Source organism: Gadus macrocephalus, chromosome 9 (assembly GCF_031168955.1).
Source record: "Gadus macrocephalus chromosome 9, ASM3116895v1".
NCBI lineage: Eukaryota > Metazoa > Chordata > Actinopteri > Gadiformes > Gadidae > Gadus > Gadus macrocephalus.
The window spans coordinates 17,163,992-17,184,748 of NC_082390.1; the positions used below are offsets into that span (position 1 = coordinate 17,163,992).

The following is a 20,757-nucleotide window of genomic DNA, read 5'->3' on the forward strand; positions in this document are numbered from 1 at the left end:
AAGTTCTCTGTTAAAGTGTTTTTTTGAGAGTCATGCTGTGTAATAAATACATTATTTTTTCAAAATAATCCTTTGAATAATAGTGATTTCAATATTGACCAAAATCATTGTGATTATTATTTTCCCCATAGTCGAGCAGCCCTCGCCTCGTCTCTTGTTAACGAGGGCCGCCGATCCCTGCCCAGTGTTGACATTTTTTTTCACTTTCATGCTCAGTCAAAAGCCGCCAATCCGAAGCACTTAGCAAGAAAGGAGCTGAGCGCAGCCAAGCTGGACCATAGGAAAACGATATTAAAGTGGTTGTTTCTTTGGTATGTCGCAAGAAATGTAACAGGACTTCTCCACCTCTGCTCTATTCCTGCCCATGGGCACTAATCCCGCTTGGCATTCAGTCTCCTCACCCTACGCACTGCTTGGGTTGGACTTAATGTTCTGCTCACCGCTCACCGCACACACATGTGGGAATCCGTGAATATCTTGGTTTTGTTCTTATCGCTGTGAAGCGCCTCCTTTTCTGTGGAAACTGAAGCGTGTGGTTAACCTGGTGACATACAGGCATAGTTTATGTATGAAGTATGGCAGTTTTTTTTTTTTTTTCATGTTCAGACGGGGCAGATGTCACGGAAGCGTGACTCTTTTGGTTAATTTGTGGCCGACACTAGCTTGTGCAAGTATCGGGGGGCGTTGCCTGAAAGTACGTGCTCTGAGAGACGTACGCTTTGCCGCTGCCAAGGAGACGGACACCCGTGCATTTGGCACACACACACACAGAGAGAGAGAGAGAGAGAGCGAGAGAGAGAGCGAGAGAGAGAGCGAGCGAGAGAGAGAGAGAGAGAGAGAGAGAGAGAGAGAGAGAGAGAGAGAGAGAGAGAGAGAGAGAGAGAGAGAGAGAGAGAGAGAGAGAGAGAGAGAGAGAGAGAGAGAGAGAGAGAGAGAGAGAGAGAGAGAGAGAGAGAGAGAGAGACTATTACCTACCTATCAATGGTAAATAATTCCCCCCATGAAAATAAGCACTTTTTGTCCATGTATGGCATACAGCAACTTCTTATCATTAACTGAATTGCATTTATGAGTGATTTATGTTTTCCTTAGATAATACTCTTACTGAAAGATTATACATCGATATTGCTCAAACTCAATATCATGAATAGGGACATTTTTATAGCCAAGCCCAAGCCCATGCAGCAGCGCTCTGCCCAGCGGCGGTTTGTACGTATCTCAGCACTGCATCGATGAGTCCACACAGAGCAGGGGCTCCCCTCAGCCGGGGACGCTAGGGCCGCGCTGGCCGGCAGCACATACAGCTGATGCACAGATGGAGCGGAGTGGAGGAGCTCCACCAGCACCACGCCACTCATCAGCGGCCAGCGGCCCCGGCTGCTGAGACCGTGAGACGGCTGTGGGGGCCGCAGAGGAGCAGGAGGGAGAGCCAATGCCCACGAGAGAGCGACCACCGTGTGGAGGGGGGGTGGAGCTCAACGTGGGGTTTCTACGAAGGTATTGTGGTGTGTTTTGTTGCGTGCGGCAGAAAAGCATCCTCACTTCTGCATCGTTGACGGTGGATGTTGTGGGATCTAGAGGCTACATGCTTGTGTTGTCGCCCGTCCTACGACTTGAATATGCCCCTTTGGTGTTTTTAAAGTTAACTGTGGCGATCTATCAAATTGACAACCATTGAAAAATCATTTTAGACTAAGCAGCAACGAAGATCGCTACTGCTGGTATTTTGTTAAAACAAGAAACTTATTTTTGTAAATGACTATGGCAAATGACCACTTGTAAAGGTTGAAAATAGAACACGGATGGATTAATTAAGGATGAATCAACAACGGTAATCAGATGTCATAAAATATATGGAAACTGTATTTGTTTGAACAAGGCTTCCTCACTGCTGTATTTTTAGAGCAGAATGATGGTGTTTGACTGTGACATTCCTTCTCTCTGTTATACTCTCTCTGTCGCTCTCGCTCCCTCTCCTCATCCAGCCTTGAAGGCGCTCATGTAAACTATCCGTCGCGACACACCCATTCCCGGAATCTCTGGTGGTTTTACTGACTTTAACCTTTTCATGTAATTGCTTCCATTTCGACTTGAGCCAAATTAGGGTTTCGATAGATTGGCGATAGGCCACTGGAGACCTTGATGAAGAGGTTTTCCACCGTCTGCTGTGTGTGTGTGTGTGTGTGTGTGTGTGTGTGTGTGTGTGTGTGTGTGTGTGTGTGTGTGTGTGTGTGTGTGTGTGTGTGTGTGTGTGTGTGTGTGTGTGTGTGTGTGTGTGTGTGCGTGCGTGCGTGCGTGCGTGCGTGCGTGTTTGTCTGGTGGAGGTGGGGGCGAGGTGGGGCTAGGGGTAACAACAGGCGACTGCTCTGGGGTCTGTCGCCCGCTCCCCGTTCTCTTGGCAGTGAGCGTGATCAGTGAAGAGAAGTACGCGGTCGGCCTTCCACAATGCAGCCCTTTGTCTGCAGACGGCTCCGGGTCCGTCAACCATTTTGGAAATAGTTTCCAGCTTATTAAACCGCTTCCAGACCCCCCGACTCCCCCGACCAGTGGGTTTGCAAGTGAGGTTTAATTGCTTGGCATCCTCGCCTATCTTGGTTCGACGTCGGGACATCCTGGGAGGGATTTGCTCACGAGCCCTCTGGCTAGAGTTGCACTCAGGACACTGCTGTTATCACCTCCGTACGCAAACATCAGGAAACACTCGCTCGAGCCGTATTCATGTGGTGGAGGGCTTTTGTTTTTCATCTTCCCATTCTTCTCCTCCGTGTTGCTTTCCTTTTGATGAGCTGTGATGGATACAGTTCATTCAGTGGTGGACGCTGCCTCTCTCTCCACACTTCACTGCCTTGACTTCGATGGCTGATTTATTGTTGTTGCTCAATCATGACTTGGCCTCCATGTGCCAACGGGCCTTTTTACAGCTGGGGATTAATGGTGTGGTGCTGTCGTCTGAACAGCCTTATCTAAGTCTTTGAAATTGTTTGTGTTTGACTGCATGTGTGTGTGTGTGTGTGTGTGTGTGTGTTTGTGTTTGACTGTGTGTGTGTGTGTGTGTGTGTGTGTGTGCGCACGGTTTGATGGTTGGTGACGTTATGGAATGTATCCAAAACGGAACAATCCAGATCGGAGTGGCTCCTTTGTATGGATACCATGTCATTTTCTAACCGGCATATGGTTCTCCATGTATCATCTCATGTGGCTTTTCTCGGTGCATACCGTTCTCTCCTAAGGGACGAGGTCAGGAGACGCAGTGCTGGGATGAACGAAGATGCCAGCGAGGCCTCGTTCAAACCCACAGTGAAAGACATTTGGGCAGATCTTTTCACAGGAGGAGCTCGCCACGGCCTCGGCCATTCAGCGCGGGACTCCTTCTCAAACCGTGCGGCGTATGACGCCCGTCTGTTGTGGCCCACTGCGTCTAGAGACGGCGCGCAGCGCGGCAGGCAGACAGTGGCTCGTTATTATTGCTTTTTGTACGGCAAGGGGTCGGCTGGGGACGGGTGGGGGTTAACTGACTCCACCGCGGTCTGACCCTCGGAGGGAGAATGCGAGGAATGCTCATTGTTTCTTCATTACTGGTCTTATCTGATGAGCCCTGGGGCTGCTGTTCAGCGGTGACCCAACACCACCGCTCCGCCGTTGTCCCGGACTGTAGCCCATCGCCGCCCTACGCTCCCCCCCCTGTCATCCTCATGTCGTCCATCTCCTCCACCAGCGCTGGAGACCCCCCCACCACCGGGCCCCGGTCTCGACGGGGATCGGTTCAGAGCGGGTCCCTTCGTTCCTACCGTGTCACAGACACAAGATGACACCACCGCGGAGTGATAAATGACCCGACGCCACCCGGCACCGTGCTCAGGCCCGTGTCTCCCACCGAACTCGACTCAAACGATCAGTGAAAGGTGGCGTGACTCATCATCATGGTTCCTTCTGGTTCTCTGCTGTTGTACCAGTATTTTACTTTTGCCTGGTAACCGTTGTATGATATAGAATACTGTGAATATGATGATTACTGGTACCTATTTGCGCCCCTGAATCTCGTGACAGGTTTTGGATCTGTAAGCAGCAGTGCATTGCATAGGCAGGGTTAACCAAGGCGATCATGGCGTGGCCAGCTTAAGTAAGAAGGCATGACTCAGGGTTTATTGTTCTTCTGCGGTATCAAGTCCAACGCCACTAATTCAGAACTCAAAGATTAGCCTCTAAACTCCCTTAATAGAACAAGTATTTATTTGGAGAACAATCTACTTCTTATTCCTCCCTAAGTGCTTTACGGTCAATAGCTGATGTTAAATGCTCTCCCGCAATTCTGGTGTTTTTACTCACTTTATGCAAACTAAGAACAATGGTGGTTGGAAATGCCATTATTCCTAAATACATTTTTTACATGGTTTGTTACTTTGCAATTTTTTTCCTCTTGCTTCTTTCTTTCATGTTCTTTGTGCCGATCAAACATTCACAGACATTTTTGTCTAAGAGTTTCGTGGGTGCAAATAGGTACCAGTTGTCATGCAGTCTCTATATTATACAACACCCGGCTTTTCATTAGAATGCAAGTCTGAATATTCACAAAGTTCATGCCTTTGTGGACTTTTCTCTTGCCCCCGTCTTCAACCGTGGACGCAGAAGTCTCGGCTCTCGCTAAGCACCCATGGTTGTTGTGCTTCACAGCTCGGATGGGTGCTGTGCGCCCGTCACCTTCCATCAGTGGCTTAAAGGAGATTTTTAGAAGACGTCTTGATTCGTTCAAGTATCTGCCAATACATAATATATCTCGCAGTGAGCAAAACATTGCGCTGAATGCTTAAATGTATTTTGGCATTCTGTACCATAGCCATAATCCGGTGGAAAGCCTTAAAGTTACCTTTTGTCGGCCTCAAACTTTTAACTGTCTCTTTCATCCCAAGATCCGACTGATGGGGTTGAACTTACCTGGGTGACGGTCGGATGCAATTAAAATAACTTTGAATTCCTCAGATTTCTGCAAATGTTCCCACTTTATTTAATCTTTAGAAGTCTGCATGGTTGGAGCGAGAAGCTTTCTGTTCTTTTGATCATAAGCAAGTAGGATGAATACATGGGAACAATTTCCGATGTTTAAATCTTGAACTGGATTAGCTTCCAGCTGAAGGTGCCGTGATTCAGCTGCCGCAACAGTCAAGCTAAATCAGACCCCCTCCCCCACTGCCCGTGTGTAGTCACAAGTCAACTGTTGAACCTTTGACACCAACATGTTTTGAGCAATTATATCTCAGGAAGGAAGGAAGGAATTAGAGTGCTGGCATTCCCTGAGTCTGAGTGAGGCTCCAGCCAGGTGAGGGCTGGAGGGCGGTGTTGGCCGGCCAGGGCTGCAGCTCTAACCAGAGAGAAGGGGAGCCCAGCTCAGCCATGGCCCAGGGCAGGGCCTGCTGTCAAAGTGGGGTTAAGTGAGGCGGGGCCATGGGCCATCATGACCTTCATTTAGCAAGACGGAAGCCGCTCTGGGACTTTCTTTTACATCAGCCACAGTCTGAGTGTGTGGATGTGTTTCTGCGTGCGTGCGTGCGTGCGTGCGTGCGTGCGTGCGTGCGTGCGTGCGTGCGTGCGTGCGTGCGTGCGTGCGTGCGTGCGTGCGTGGACTCGCACGGCCACCAATGCACACACGCACAATGACGACCATTTCTGATACACTCCCCCCCCCCCCCCAGATCCCAGAGCTATCGCAGAGAATTAATGCAGTCATTCATCTCCCAACACAACCTGGTTAGCAGCGGAGGACACCGAGGCCAGCCGGGGCAGGCAGTGTGCCGGGCGGTGAGAGAGCGCTGGCACACTCTGTCCCGCTGAGCCACTGCTAGCTGCTAGCTCTTAATACGATGAGTGCAGAGGGAGGTGCCTAGCGGAGGTGTGTGTCTGCGACTGCAGACATGTACATACATACACACGCACAACCTCCCAAACGCACACATGTGCACACACAGTGGGGCTCCGATGATGGCTGGTCTTTAACGAGATAGATGGACGTCATTTCTACCCGCGTGTATCCTTATGACGCTGGTGCTTTAACTTCTGATTGGTTGTTTTGGAAAATAACGGCATTGGGTATTAGTGGCCAGAGTGAACAACAACTCTGGTTTGATCCTCTGAGTTCTTGACCAGCAGAGGAGGCGTGTGTGTGTGTGTGTATGTGTTTTGGGGGGGGGGGGGGTGTTTTTGAGGAGAGTCTGACCGTTGGTGAAGCAGATGGGAAGGGCATGGGGGGGGTAGGCGCAGCCACCGCAGTGTGTTTTGGTAGTCCTGGATTGAAGTGTGTGTGTGTGTGTGTGTGTCAGTGTGTACTGCAGGCTGTTTCTCCATGTCTGTCTCAAGGCGGGCAGACAGACAGCTGGCCAAAGGCTTAGGAGAGCAGTGGGCAGTCTGGGCTCAGACTTAAGCCCATTAGGTCCTTTGCACTTCCCATTGCACACCGAAGTCCAAGAGATCACAACTATTTTGATGGCATTGGCATCCAGGCCACCGGGCTATTTTCTTCTTGGTGCCGTGACCTTGTTGACCCAGGCTGCTGTGACTGCACGGGGTTGCCTTATGGCTCTGGGGGTAGCATGGCAAAGGACGAGACAATTCGGTTCCGCAAGTTCCTGGCAAAGTTTCTCGCACTTGCTCATGTGTCGCTGGTGTGGGAGGGGAAATGGGCCAGGCCCCTCCTTGCTATGCCTGGGCTGGTCCTGAGGTCTGACGCCACATTGCCCACAGGTCTGTGGAATATTCCCTCTCTCTCTTTCCCTCTTTCTCTCTTTCTTTCTTTCTTTCTTTCTTCCTTCCTTCCTTCCTTCCTTCCTTCCCCTTGTGGCAGGTGTTCTGGGTTGTTGGGGGAGGGGTGGGTGCTCAGGAAGGGCTACAACAGGTCACTGTTGCGCCACATGCGTGGGCAGGAATGTCCTCCGAAGGCAGCGTTGTTTAACCTAGCTTGTTTTGTCCTTGCGTTAATTGGCCCGAAAGCGGATCAAAACAACGTTGTTTTTTTCCACCCGTCCTTCCGAGGAGCCCGGGAGTGTTCCTCCTGATTACTGTTCAACCAGCCGAGCTGACGAGTGTGTTCACTGGAAACAGGATGTCATTTATTAGCCGGTGTAATCCAACGACGTTCACGCTCACACTCCCACCGAACGTGCAGACGGAGTGCGCCACAATGGCAGACCTCAAAGGAACATGAAGGGAGTGTTGACTCCGTGGAGCCCAGAGTGCATTCCCCAGTGACCTGTTTATTCAATCCTAGCTAACGGCGGGCTGGGGAAGCGCTTTAGCCTCGCGACCGCCTCCCCCGCCGTCGGTATCACTTCAGGGGTGAAAACAAGCCAGATGCCGGCGGTCAACCAGACACTGGTGCTCTATTTGAACACTTGCTCCACTGCGGGAACCAGGAATGCCGCGCGAGTTATTTGAGAGAAGAGCAGACGTATGATTATGCCATTACTCTCGACGGTGGGGCTTGCTCCTCGATACTGGGGTTTCATTTTGCTTGGCCTAAACGGAGCGTCTCTGGTTATCTTTTAGTTGTTTTCTGTTGGGCCACAGTTTGGCCATGACGTTCGGCTGATGCTTGTTCCCTCGTGCAAATCCAGAATCTCCAAGCGCTTCCTCCTCCTCCTCCTCCTCCTCCTCCTCCTCCTCCTCCTCCTCCTCCTCCTCCTCTTCTCCCTCCTGCTCCGCCAGAGGACTCAGAGAAGTGCTGGTGTTCCGGCGCCCGGTCGCAGCACACGGGGTCTGACTTCAGCCCAGCCTGACGCCTGCGTTCCCCCGTCTGACGCCAGCGGTATCAGGGTCAGCCGGTCCTCTGTCTTCACGTGGCATCCCATCATCGATCCCCACACGCAGCACCCACGCTTGTGTGCGAGTGCGTGTGTGGTGCACACATGTGCACGGCCCTATGAGCGCATCAGATGTTGGATGAAGGCTGGGATCAAGGAGGGACTAGTATTCCCCTGGTGTATCTGCCGCCGAGAGCAGATGTGTCTCAATTTGCAGTGCTCCCACCACCTCTCCCTCGGTTCGCCACGCATGGATCTGGGCTTGTTGCGCTCAGGGCCTTACTATGAGTCAACTCTTTGCTGAGGGAGGCATGTTGAAAGGAAATCATCGTCATCGCCGGCCTACGTTTGATATTTTCCACCGAGGCATGAATCAGAAGGAAATGACTAATATGTGGGGGGTGACTCTGAGAGGTTCCCGGCAGGGGGGGGGGGGGAAGTTCTGACAGCCTGGTCCTCTCCGTCATACCGTGTGTTTGGTGACGTGTCATCGGATCCTCCGTTGATTCAACGGGATCCCAGCTCGGGGGAACGGCGGCGAGCACGAAACCGATCCCCGGGGGGGTCACAGCACAGAGTGCACAGAGAGCCGTGTCTCACAGGCGCTCCTCGTCATCGGAGGGTTCCGGTTATGCGTTGGAGGGCGGATCGCTGGCCGCTGTTCCCGGTCGACGGGTGAGGGCTGACGGGGGTCTCGGCCGTCGTCCACTGGAGGACCGAGAAAGTGTAGGCTGAGAGCATCTGCTGCAGTCCCACCAGCAGCCACACACAACCTAACCAGAGTCCGTTTGAATATCATGGCGCAGGAAGTTCACATTTTTAGTTTCTTTGATTAGTTGCACCCTGTGTTTATGGATTTTTTTTTTTTTTCATTTCCTTTACAAACAAAGGGTTGTTATAATGCTCACTCAGTCTGCATTGTGTAACATCCTGCCATCAAAGAACAGAGTGACCCTTTGAGAGGGTGGCGGCTCGCTGACTCCCCTGCAGCTGTACCTCTCCTCCAGACCCGCATCTTGCCGCTGCCCCCTGAGTCACCGACTGCCCCTTAGCGGGGTTAAGCTGCATAGGCCGGGGCCCGCCTGCCACCTTCCAGTAGCACCGCCTCCCCGGCCTTCCAGCCTCTCACATCTGGATCCAATAGGATCGGCTTCCTCCGGAGCAACAGCAGCACGTATAAATAGCCGGGCGGCAGAAACCGCACTATGCAGTGCAGCCTGGATGTTTGTTTGTTCCTTATGCCCGACCCTCTCAAAGGCAGCCGTCGCTACGGTGACGGTCGTTGCCGGGAAGATCCAGGGCTGCCGAGCCCCGATGAGGTGTTGACCTCATCACTCACTGACGCTGAAGGTAGTCATTGGAGGGCGGGCTCAAGGCCAGGTGCTAGTGCAGGCAGGTGAGGACGAGTGTGTGGGTGGCAGGGATGACTGTACAGTCGCCCATTCATGAAGACGTTGCCCCTTTTCAGCGGGGACTCGGGACACCGCGGCGCCGGTGCAGCGAAACATTTGTTTCAACGCGCTTGGAATGTTTTGTGCGGGGTGGGTTTCAACGCAGGCACCTCTTTTTGTGAGGGAATCCGAGAGACAAACAAAAGTAAAACTCACTCAAGCGAGCCTGGCCTCTCCCCCTTCCCCCCACTCCCCCACCCCTCTCAACAGCTCGGTGTCCCCCTCAGCTTGGGGCTGCAGTAGCAGGAAGGTGGGGGGAGGTGGCTGGACATAAAGCGAGAGGGGGGGGGTTGGTGAGGGGATGGGGTTGTGTGTGTGTGTGTGTGTGTGTGTGTGTGGATGAAGGCTCTTGCTTGAGTGGCTTTTAATTTGTCTGCAGCCGAAGACGCTGCTGCAGCCACACTGCAGTGGGGGGTAGCTGGGGGTGGGGGGGGGGGGGGGGGTGGGGGTCAAATGCGCTAGTGCCCTTGCACTCGTTTACCTCAGCCTAGACACGCAGGCACACACACGCACACAGGCTCACACGCACGCATACACATAGACGCACACAGTCTTGCACGAACATTGGCACCTCTGCGTTGTGCCCCGGGGCTCTCCGGAGCAGGCGGCGGGGTGCCGGGGCGCCGGGGCACTCTCAGACTGATGGGTTCATTAGCAGCGGTGGCTGGTGGCACCGCTGCAGCGCTGGTGCTCAGCAGACCCTCCGTAGACTCCGTCTCCCGTTCGCCTGGTCCGCTCGTTCCCTTTTTTTTCTCCTTCTTCTTCTTCTGGTTGCTGCGGGGTGATATTTACCCCGCACAAATATGTCTGCAAAATTGTTTGCGCACACATGCAAGAACAAACAAAAACAAAATTGTGCAGCTATTTTTGGGGGAGAGAAAGACTGTGAGAAAGAGGGCAAGGAAACGATAGCAGTGTACGTGCAGCTAGCCCAGCGTGCCTGTGTGTCTGTTTGTGTGTCTGTGCCTGTGGCTCTTTGTGTGCGTGTGTGTTTGTGTGTCTGCGCCTGTGGCTCTGTGTGTCTGTGCCTGCGTCAGTGTGTTTGTGTGTGTGTGTGTGTGTGTGCGTGCGTCTTTGCCTGTTGGTGTCTGTTCCCGTGTGTGTGTGTGTGTGCATGTTGGTGTCTGTTCCTGTGTGTGTGTGTGTGTGTGTGTGTGTGTGTGTGTGTGTGTGTGTGTGTGTGTGTGTGTGTGTGTGTGTGTGTGTGTGTGTGTGTGTGTGTGTGTGTGTGTGTGTGTGTGTGTGTGTGTGTGTGTGTGTGTCTGTTCCTGTGTGTGTGTGTGCGTCTGTTGGTGTCTGTTCCCGTGTGTGTGTGTGTGTGTGTGTGTGTGTGTGTGTGTGTGTGCGTCTGTGTGATGTGGTGAAACAGCAGAAACACAGCCGAGCTGAGCTCCAGGGATGGAACATGAGAATGTCCCCGTTCTCCCCTGGCCGGGCCCCTCCTGGAGGAGGCACCAGCAGCACTCCTCCGCTCCCCCGCCTCCCCCGCCTCCCCCTCCCCATAAACCCACACATCGCCTCAGTCTCCCTCCCAGGCCAAGAGGGTATCAGGTTTGTTTTGGAGGGAAGCGAGGGTCAGGGGGAGGAGGGGGGTGGGGCCAGGGTGTGTGTGTGTTTGGGGGGGGGGGGGGGGATTACAGGCAAGTGTGGGGGTAGATGATGACGGGGGGGGGGGGGGGTGGCATATGTGGAATTGGCGAGATCCAATGTGACTGCGTCCAGGACAGAGTGAACTGACAGCACAGAGGAGATCACAGGACGGGATGATACAAAATAAATCAAAGAACAAACATGTCCCGCCCTCTGGCCCCCTAACTCCATGCCAGCAGCTTGAGTTGTGAAGCAGCCATTTTATGAATGCGGGCGGGAAAGAGAGAGAGAGAAAGAGAGCCAGAGAGAGACGGTCAGGTCGTGTGATGTGTATGTCTGGGATACAGAGACTGCAGAGAGGCACTTGTGGTAATTGTGTGTCTGTGTGTGCGTGCGAGTGTGTATGTGTGCGGTTTGTCAGTTGGGGCCGGGGAGGAGCCTGGGTGGGCCCCACACACACACACACACAGCCTACCCCCTCCTGCAGGCTTTGTGTTTGTGTTTTGGTACGTGCTGGTCCCCGGGCGCTGAGCCGTCTGGAACAAAGGCCCGGAGTCGGGGCCTCCTTCCGCCCCACGCTGCTCCCTTCGCAGCCACGGGGCGTCTGGTCGGGAGGCGTCCCGGCCGGGGTGTGTGGGAGCCAGAGACGCACCTCGGCAGAGCGCTGCAGACTAAACACACGGGCGTCAGCAGGAGATAGCGCCACACATCGGATCAGCCTGTGTTTGTTTGTGAGCGGCGGACTAGAATATAATCAAGCAGTTAAGTGTTCTCCGGACGCTCTGCTGTCTGCCGCTCCCCTCAGTGGCGTTCATGCGTTCTCCTTCGGTGGGAAATCCCACAGTGCCTCCAGACAAATCAATGAGTGGTGTTTTTATCCGTTCAACGCAGGCCTACGAGTCATTAAAATGTGGTTGTTGTGTATGTCTTCTCGAACCTTGACGGTTTAACGGTTATTGTAGATCGTGAAGATTATTCTGAGCACCGTTTTGTGGCTGCAAAAGATCTCCAACTGTAGGGAACCTTCTAAAACTCCCCTTTCTGTCCGAATCGGTCAACGATTTCTTTGGGAACATTTTGTGATGTTCAAAGTTGAGAGTTCAGAACGAGTGTGGTGGGGAACTCTTTGTTCCTCTTGGCTCTTCTCTCTATACTGAGGGATGTACCGGGGAACTCGGTTGCCTGCTGCGAATTTTGTTGAGCTGCAATATGACATCCGTCCATGAAATGCAGGATGCTTTTAGACCTTCTTTACGAGGCCAACAGTCCCAGCATGGCTTTGTTTACACATAAAAAAGCAAGGTCGCTCATGGGGGTTGGATTCAGCCCGGAATCAAATGCACTTATTCTCTTTAATGGAAGAAAAATAAATGTAGTTCTTTAATGCGATGCTGTCAAAATATATTGAAAAATATTCGACAGAGCATCGCCTCAAATGGACGTCTGACACTGTTCTCCACCTCTTTGTTTGTCGATCAATAATGGAGGTCAAGCATCGGATAGAGAGCCTGCTGCTCCCAGGGGAGCCGGGGCACAGGTAGTTTGATACCTCTGTTACCATGGTGATCCGTTTCACCCTGCTCCCCCCTATAAAGAACAACAGCAGCTAACAAACTTGCTCACATGTAAGGTGGCCTAGCAGATGCATTGACTTGTTTGTCTGTCAGCCAGACAGTCAGTCAGTGAGTCAGTCAGTGTGTGGAGGTGCTGTCGGTAACAGGAGCTGAAACAGCAGTGCCATGGCAGACAGGGGTGCGTGTTGACATCCCAGCCCGGGGAAAACAGGGCGTCATCGGTGTTGTTTACTCCTCAGCTCAACCTCCCTGAGAGTCTACACGCTCTCTGTCTCCCTCCGTCTCTCTCTCTCACCCAGCAGACCCTTTTTGGTGACAACCTGAGCCAATATTTTCCTCCAGGTTTTGAGAGCGATAGAAGACTAGGTCAAAGGCTGGTTCGGTGTTATTCTATAGTTTTTCTTGCTGCCTCGGTAGAACAACCGAAGCAACACTGTTTAATGTTTCCCCTGCTCGCGTCTAGACACCGGCGGAGCCCCACCTCAGACTGTGTAGGCTTCCGTTGTTGTCCAGAAGCACACACAGCCAAGCTATTGATCCGGCCCAGAATCAATCGCCACTCATTAATTCAGCCGCCGTGTTTCCCTCCTCAAACGGCCCCCCTGTGTGGAGCCTCGGCGAGACGGAGGAGGTAAACAAACACCTGAAGCGCTCGCTCTATTCATTGAGAACGGCAGGAAGAAGCTAAAGAATATAATGGATACCGTGGTCGTGGCCCCTTCTGAACTCGTCAATAATCGACAGGATGAGTAACCGGTCCGCCGGCGAAGCCGTAAAGATAATTCCAGTGTTTGCGTCCCTGGAGTCGCCTGAAGGTATAGGAGACGTTAGGTCAGGTGTTTCCTGTCATTGCCTGGCTGTGTCTACGCACCAGGAATGTGTTCCTGGTCCGTGGGAGGGGGGGGGGGGGGGGGGGGCTTGATAGGAAGAGAAAGAAAAGTAGCACTTTCTTGCATGCGATCTGTTGTGTTGAGCCGACTGGCTCCCGGGGCCCCCTTGCCCTATCATTCCTGCAGCAGGTATCAAACAGAGTGGGCAGACAAGAGAGTTACTGTGCGATCCCTCCCACACCCCCCTCGCCTCCCCCCCCCTGCCCTGCCGACGCTGCCCCCAGGTCCTCCACCCTCCACTCTTATTTCGGAGGGCCCAGCCGATAACTGCAGCCAGGGGCTAGTTTAGCAGACGAGTCGGCTAGCTGAGGTGTAGCCCGCCGCGGCGCGGCAGACTGCGTACAGGACACTGGGAGAGCCCCTGGGTAGAGGGGAACGGTCCGGGCGTTTTAAAGTACTTCTAATCAAATCACCGCCAGCGCCGCAGCATGGAAACTTGGCTCCTGATAAAAGACGTGAAGTCGGGGGGCCAGCGCTTTGATGGGGTGATAGTTAAAGGATGGCGGCCTCTTTCCCCTCCGTTTCCCCCGTTTGCTTTAGTCCCTGCGTGTTTGTGTGTCTGTGTGGAGGTGTGTGCGTGCCTGTTCCCTTCCACCTCAAGTTATCTGTTCAACCTATAGCTGTCCGCAACCTGTCAAGTGAGTGTGCGCGTGTGCGTTTGTGAGTCCTGCTCTCCCCACATTCCCGCGGTGGTCTGGATTGTTCCACGCCAAGTTGCCAACAGAGCTAATGTGTGACTCATCACGGCGTCCCGTCCAGTCAATGTTTACCACAGCGGTACACAACACCCGTGATTTGTCGTGACCTCTGAGCACAACAACAAGCGCCTCCGCTGTGTCGCCACTCCAGCTCACGGTGAAGTTAACCCTCGCCACTTCTAATATCCCTCTGCTATTAGGCGGCCACATGGTGATATGTTGTTGACTCCCGTCCAGAGGCTGCAGCCCGTGCGCTGCTGCAGTGGGTAGGCCCAGGCCTGCCATTTGTTGCAGTTTATGATGTGCAATTTGGCTGCTTCCCCCGCGGCAGTGGCGAGCCTAACAAGACCTCGATGAAACATTTGGAACAACAAATGACGACGCATCCGGGGAGATATTTCTCAAGCAAATACAGAAACGGCCCTCCTGGCTCCCGCGTGTGTGCGTGCGTGTGTGTGTGTGTGTGTGTGTGTGTGTGTGTGTGTGTGTGTGTGTGTGTGTGTGTGTGTGTGTGTGTGTGTGTGTGTGTGTGTGTGTGTGTGTGTGTGTGTGTGTGTGTGTGTGTGTGTGTGTGTGTGTAATACGTGTGTAATACGTGTGTAATACGTGTTCAGGTTCACACTTGTATGTCAGTGGAGGAAAATGCTTGTGGGCATCGGAGCGGGAGACTGAGGCACAGTGATCTGTGTGGGAAAACCCTTGGGCTGAAGAAGTTATTTTAATGACGAGGCCTCCTGTTGGAGGCCCGGCGGTACTGCGGTCCCGGGGGTCCGCGGGATCGTGCGCGAGGTCTTTGGCGACGAGGGTATGGGGGGTGGGGGGGGGGGCAAAGGGCAGGTTTCCCAGAGCACGGGCTCCTGAGCAGGCGGAGCTGGGTCGTTCTGTTGACCGGTTACCCCCCCACATCCCCGCTTCTGCGTTCCCGTGCCCCCCCCCCCCCACCCCCTCTCAGTGGGGGGGGGGGGGGGTGGGTTTGGGAAGCGGGTAAGAGAACGTCGGGACGGAGGGTGGGAGGGGGAGGTCATGGTCCGGGCGCTTTTCAAACTGTGTCTCTGTGTGCTCCCTGAGTGTGAGCGTGCCACAACATTCCACAATAGAGTCCATTGTTTGTTCGAGGGTTTGGGGGGGGGGGGGTGGGGGAGGGGTCGGGAGCGTGGGTATTTTGCTTCTGTCATTTCTGGAAGTCTTGTGTTTGACATGGTGGGGGCACAGTGCTTCCTCTGGATGCTCAAGCCGCTCGCTTTCTCTTTTCTTTCTTTTTTTTTTTTGTGCGTCTGGGCCGGCTGCTCAGAGCCTTGTTCTGTCTCTTGTTGCGCTCCACTTGTTCTACGGTCGCTGCTCGTGCGTCACCTCGACGCCTTTCGAGTCGCTTTCTCTGTCACCAGCTTTATCAGCGTCAGACACCATCATCACATTTTAAAGTAACTTGCATCCAGATATATGTAAAAAAAAAATATATTAGTCTTAGTTAAATAAAATGTATAATGGCAGAATGTATTGAATGATGTGTTCAGTTCATCTACATAATTCCAGCACCTGGTCATTACAGTATGGAAAGGCAACTGAAGTCACACTATATGTAAATCATTTACACTTGTGGAGATTGCTATCAATTTGTGGCTGACAGGAGCCGAATGTTTTGGTATTATGTTTCTGTGTGTTTGTGTGTGCCCGTATGTGTGTGTGTGTGCCTGTGGGTGTGTGTGTGTGTGTGTTTGCGCCCGTGTGTGTGTGTGTTTGCGCCCGTATGTGTGCTTGTGTTGAGCGAGGCGATGTCGTGCCTTGAGAGAGACACGGCAAATGTCCCCCCTGCCATCTGTCCCCGACCCCTCTACCCCAAGCTGCACCGTCACCACCACCACCACCACCACCACCACCACCACCACCACCACCACCACCACCACCACCACCACCACCACCACCACCACCACCACTGGCACCACCACCACCACCACCACCACCACCACCACCACTGGCACCACCACCACCACCACCACCACCACCACCACCACCACTGGCACCACCACCACCACCACCACCACCACTACCACTGGCACCACCACCACCACCACCACCACCACCACCACCACCACCACCACCACCACCACCACCACCACTGGCACCACCACCACCACCACCACCACCACCACTACCACTGACACCACCACCACCACCACCACCACCACCACCACCACTGGCACCACCACCACCACCACCACTGACACCACCACCACCACCACCACCACTACCAGGAGCACCCCACCCGCTGCCTCCTCACGCGGTTGGTGCAGCGGTGACATTTCACCTCTCCTCCACGGACCCGCTCTGACTCCTCCTTAATCCGATTTAGTGCTAATCTGTTGGGCTGTTTGTGGCGGAGGTGGCGGCGGTGGTGGAGGGTGGAGGCTGCTGGGTTCAGCCCAGCCTCTGTTGAAGGCGCTGATGCCAGCCCTTGTTATTGGGCTGCATGGCGCTCCACAACAGCCCAGAACATTGCCTTAGGGGAGGTTTATATTCCCCAGCTCCCCAGCGTTATGTGGCTTCAGCTGTTAACTATTCTGATAATAAGCGTTTGATCGGTCTGAATTATGATTATTTTAGCGACGGATGATTGAGATGTTATTAACTTTGAGTTGACTACCCTTGACTTGAGTCCATTCAGCTAATAATAACTTGATGGTGTAAAAATGCTTACGCCAGACTTGAGACCTTTGTGAACTAAATGTTTTTTGCTGACAGTTGCCATGTGAGAACTTTGTAGAACCAAAAAGCAACATTGATTTTTAATTGCTTGTAATAGGATTATTGTAATTACTCAGGAATGCAATTCACACATCAAACATAATTGTTTTCACATGCATCTTCAATAGCATGTTTGTATGTTTGTGTCATTCAGGATTCTCAGACGTTTCACAACCAATTATCCATCATTTCCCTGTTCCTTATTTATTTCAGTCTGCAAAATCTTTCCCACACCCGAAACTTCACCTTTGTCTGGTAAATAGAAAGGAAACCAGCCGATTGGGACTCCTGGGAATGGCTTGTTTAAAGTGTGTGTGCGTGTGTGCTTGCTTGCTAGCATTTCTCATCCATGTACCAAGAAAGCAGTCCATCTCAAGTTTTGAAAAAACCCTGGTTCTCTTAACCTTACAAAACCTTTGTTCTATATTCTTTTTCTTTTTCTGTTATTTGTTAGTTCTTTCTTTCTACTATTTGTTCTGGCTGTGTTGTACAGTTTGGGTTGGGTTTTAACTGCACCACTGGACAGAGTTCACAGGGTGATGCTGAAGTCCAGCTGGGGATTCAGAGTGACGTTTGCTGCGATGAAGGTCCAGCGCCTTACTTATTTCACAATCACTCTTGTGACGCATTAGCAAAGCTGCTGGCCTCATGCACGAAGCGCCTTGGACATGGAAACTAGCAAAAGATGTGAGGCTGGGAGGGATTACGGGATATCATGCACATATTGGCAAATGGGAACATGAATGTGAAACGGTACTGAGTGGGAGATTTAAAGCAGCCATTTACAGTTGGTAGTGGTTGTCGGTCAAGGTTGCCTCTTCTGCAGCCTTATCCACATGGCATGGCTGAGAGTCAAGTGCAAGTGTACTGTCCATGCCAACGCAAGGAGCCAAGCTGCATGCACACAGCATACCCTGAGAGAGAGAGGGACAGGGGGAAAGAGGGAGAGGGGCATAGGGGGGGTAGAGAGTAAATTGTTGTAGTATTTCAAATACCAGAAACAGTATGGCTCTCTCTGCAACTACTTAGTTCCCCCCCTTCTTCCCTTGTACAAGGGTGGCCACGTGAGCTGTTGAGGTCCCTAAAAGGGGGAGAAAGAGGGAGAGGTAGGGAGCAAACAGTGTAATAAAGTGAGAACAGAACTCTCCTCCCACTCCGAAAGGCGGAGGTGTAACATGGGGAAATAGAGACATGATGTCATCCGTAACCAATAGCAAGTGTGGGCTGAGGACTTGCTAAGGCCTGTCAGCTGTCTTGCTCCATCAGCTGGCTTGTTCAGCACTTGCAGCAGGAAACCCATGCTAGGCCCGACGCTAGGCTCAGCGCTAGGCTCGGCTTAAGGCCCAACGCTAGGCTCAGCGATAGGCCCGATGCTGGGTCCGGCGCTAGGCCCGGCGCTAGGCCCGGCGCTAGGCCCGGCGCTAGGCCCGGCGCTAGGCCCGGCGCTAGGCCCGGCGCTAGGCCCGGCGCTAGGCCCGGCGCTAGGCCCGGCGCTAGGCCCGGCGCTGGGTCCGGCGCTAGGCCCGGCGCTAGGCCCGGCGCTAGGCCCGGCGCTGGGTCCGGCGCTAGGCCCGGCGCTAGGCCCGGCGCTAGGTTCGGCGCTACAGTTCAGTAGGTTCCCTACTGAACTGTATCTGGTGATCTGTCATCCAGAAGTGTGTGTGTGTGTGTGTGTGTGTGTGTGTGTGTGTGTGTGTGTGTGTGTGTGTGTGTGTGTGTGTGTGTGTGTGTGTGTGTGTGTGTGTGTGTGTGTGTGTGTGTGTGTGTGTGTGTGTGTGTGTGTGTGTGTGTGTCCTTGAAAATTGTAGTGCTGTGGTTTAATTTACTCTGAACTTTACTCAATCTACAAACCACCGGCCTCTCATTGTATTAGCATTTGAGGAACCACCCTATGTTCAGCACAGGGCTGAATCGCAAGTCATTCTGGCATGAATTTTTACAAGATCTTATAAATATATTATACCGGCCTTTAATGTTGATATGTATTTTGGCAATGTTTTGGATTGGGACACGTCGTTAAATAATCAGCATTGTTGTTGAGAGGATGTATCAAAGGTTTTGTTTTGCCAATGCTTAGTAGCTGGACCGTATGCAGGGTTCCCCATACATTAAATCGCCAGGAACTTCCCGACATTGAACTGAAGAGTGAAATGTAAAGCAGCATAGCGCTGCTGGGGAGAAGAATTCATCAAATCACAATTAAAGGCATTCTGAATGTGGTTTTTTAAAGGGGCACTTTTTAACGATAATTTACACATTTCGTGGCACCTAGCAGAACTGACTTTGCAGAAATTAAATATAGTTGTCAATAGCGTTTTAATAAGTGTATAATCCCATGCAAGTTTTTTTTATTGGTGGCCAATAAGTAGGAAGAAATTCACATTCGAAAATGCGTCCATTATGGCTGCAGTCTTGAGTGTTTGGTGTGTACCTGCATCAGCCTTGGGATCAGCCATTTAATGAGAATATGACGTATGTCCCAGTAGACTGGGACTGCATGTCTGGTCAATGCCGAGCCTGTGCTGAGGCAGGTTGACGTAACGCTGGCGTTCCTAGATGTTGTGAGCGTCGATATCTTTTCAAACCCCCTCCCCCTCTTTTTGTGCAGCAGATCCTTATTTGGTGCGGCTTTTGCGAGCCGCTAGTGTGAACAAGCAAACAGTTAGTTCATTGTTTACGGTTGTTGTATTGGCTGCAAAGGTTGATATTACATCTGTAAGGTTACAGTGGCCCTACTGGCTACAGCACAACTTGGCAGTAAATGCCTGACCCGGGGAGGTTTTGCCTGTTCTCCTGAACGCCCGTTGTCTCCTTGAGAAGCCATTGATGTTAAAGGATCAAATAAAGAGCTGGAGTGCCACCAGACATTTCCTGCCATAAAGTGTACCGATCACGTGACCTAATGGCTGGCCTCTTCAGTCTTATCAGTGTGTAAACATGACACAAAGTCACCAATGAGTGAACTTGGGCGAGGAATAAACCCAACTGTGTAAACCACCTGTGAGCATTTCACCAGATAAGCAGGTGGGAAGCTGACAATGTTCCACAAACTAACGATTACGTCCATTGAAGTCCGGAAGCGAGGCGCATGCCCTTTGCAAGCGGCGCGGTCCTCCTCTGTATCCGCGTTGATTGCCGATGTGTAATTTTAAGACCCAGATGTTCCCGCAGCGAGGACGTATCTGGAAGACGTGGCTGGTAATTAAATGTCCCCATCCTTTGCTCTTTCCATAGCAATGTGTGTTGAGGTTGGTAAAGGTTGTAGGTGCCGTTCCGCCCTAGCAACAGCAATCTGCGATCCACTGAGGCCGGTGGCAGCGCTGGACACCCGCCACACATGACGGGCCCGCTATGGTAGCGCTTCATTAGAAAAACAGTTACAATTTCAAATTAAGGGAGCCGTTTCACATTATAGGGAGGGAGAGAGAGAGGGAGGGAGGGGGAGGGAGAGAGAGGGAGAGGGAGAGGGAGGGGGGGAGGGAGAGGGAGAGGGAGAGAGAGAGATTCTCCCAAACAGGCCAGGTCATGCCAGCCACACGCAGCCGTGCTGAGAGAATCCTTGAAGCTCTGAGGGCTTTTTGAATTAATGAGGAAAGCTGCTAAGAATGTCTGTCTTTCGGGCTAAAAATAGCCCAACCAAGGTGGTCTTCATCGGGGATGAACAGAACAGAGAAACCTAGACATCTCACGTCCCCCGGTGGTATATTTAGGAATAAATCAACAAACAATTTGAATCATCCACAAATATTTGGCCTGTTAAGCCCTTTGAGACTGTAATGGTGATTAAGGGCTATACAAATACAATTTGAATTGAATTGAATTGAATAGGAAAGACGAGCCTCTGCGAATATATGCCGCTTTATCCTGTCTGGTGTGTCAGTGCTTCACAGCTCTCTTGTGTTTCGATTTTTCCATTGCGGGAGAAATGTTAATGTTGATGCTAACTGTATTCCATTGAATGAAAACATTATGCTTACTTTCAAACAGAACTTGGGTTGATTCTGATTTGTACCATACGGCATCCA

At 52.2% G+C, this 20,757-nt stretch overlaps 1 protein-coding gene across 1 annotated transcript in view; it reads left to right on the forward strand.

Moving 5' to 3' along the window:
- igf1ra (insulin-like growth factor 1a receptor) overlaps positions 1-20,757 on the forward strand; it is a 69,505-nt gene that overhangs the window by 23,050 nt on the left and 25,698 nt on the right. The gene's annotated exons all lie outside the window — the stretch shown is intronic.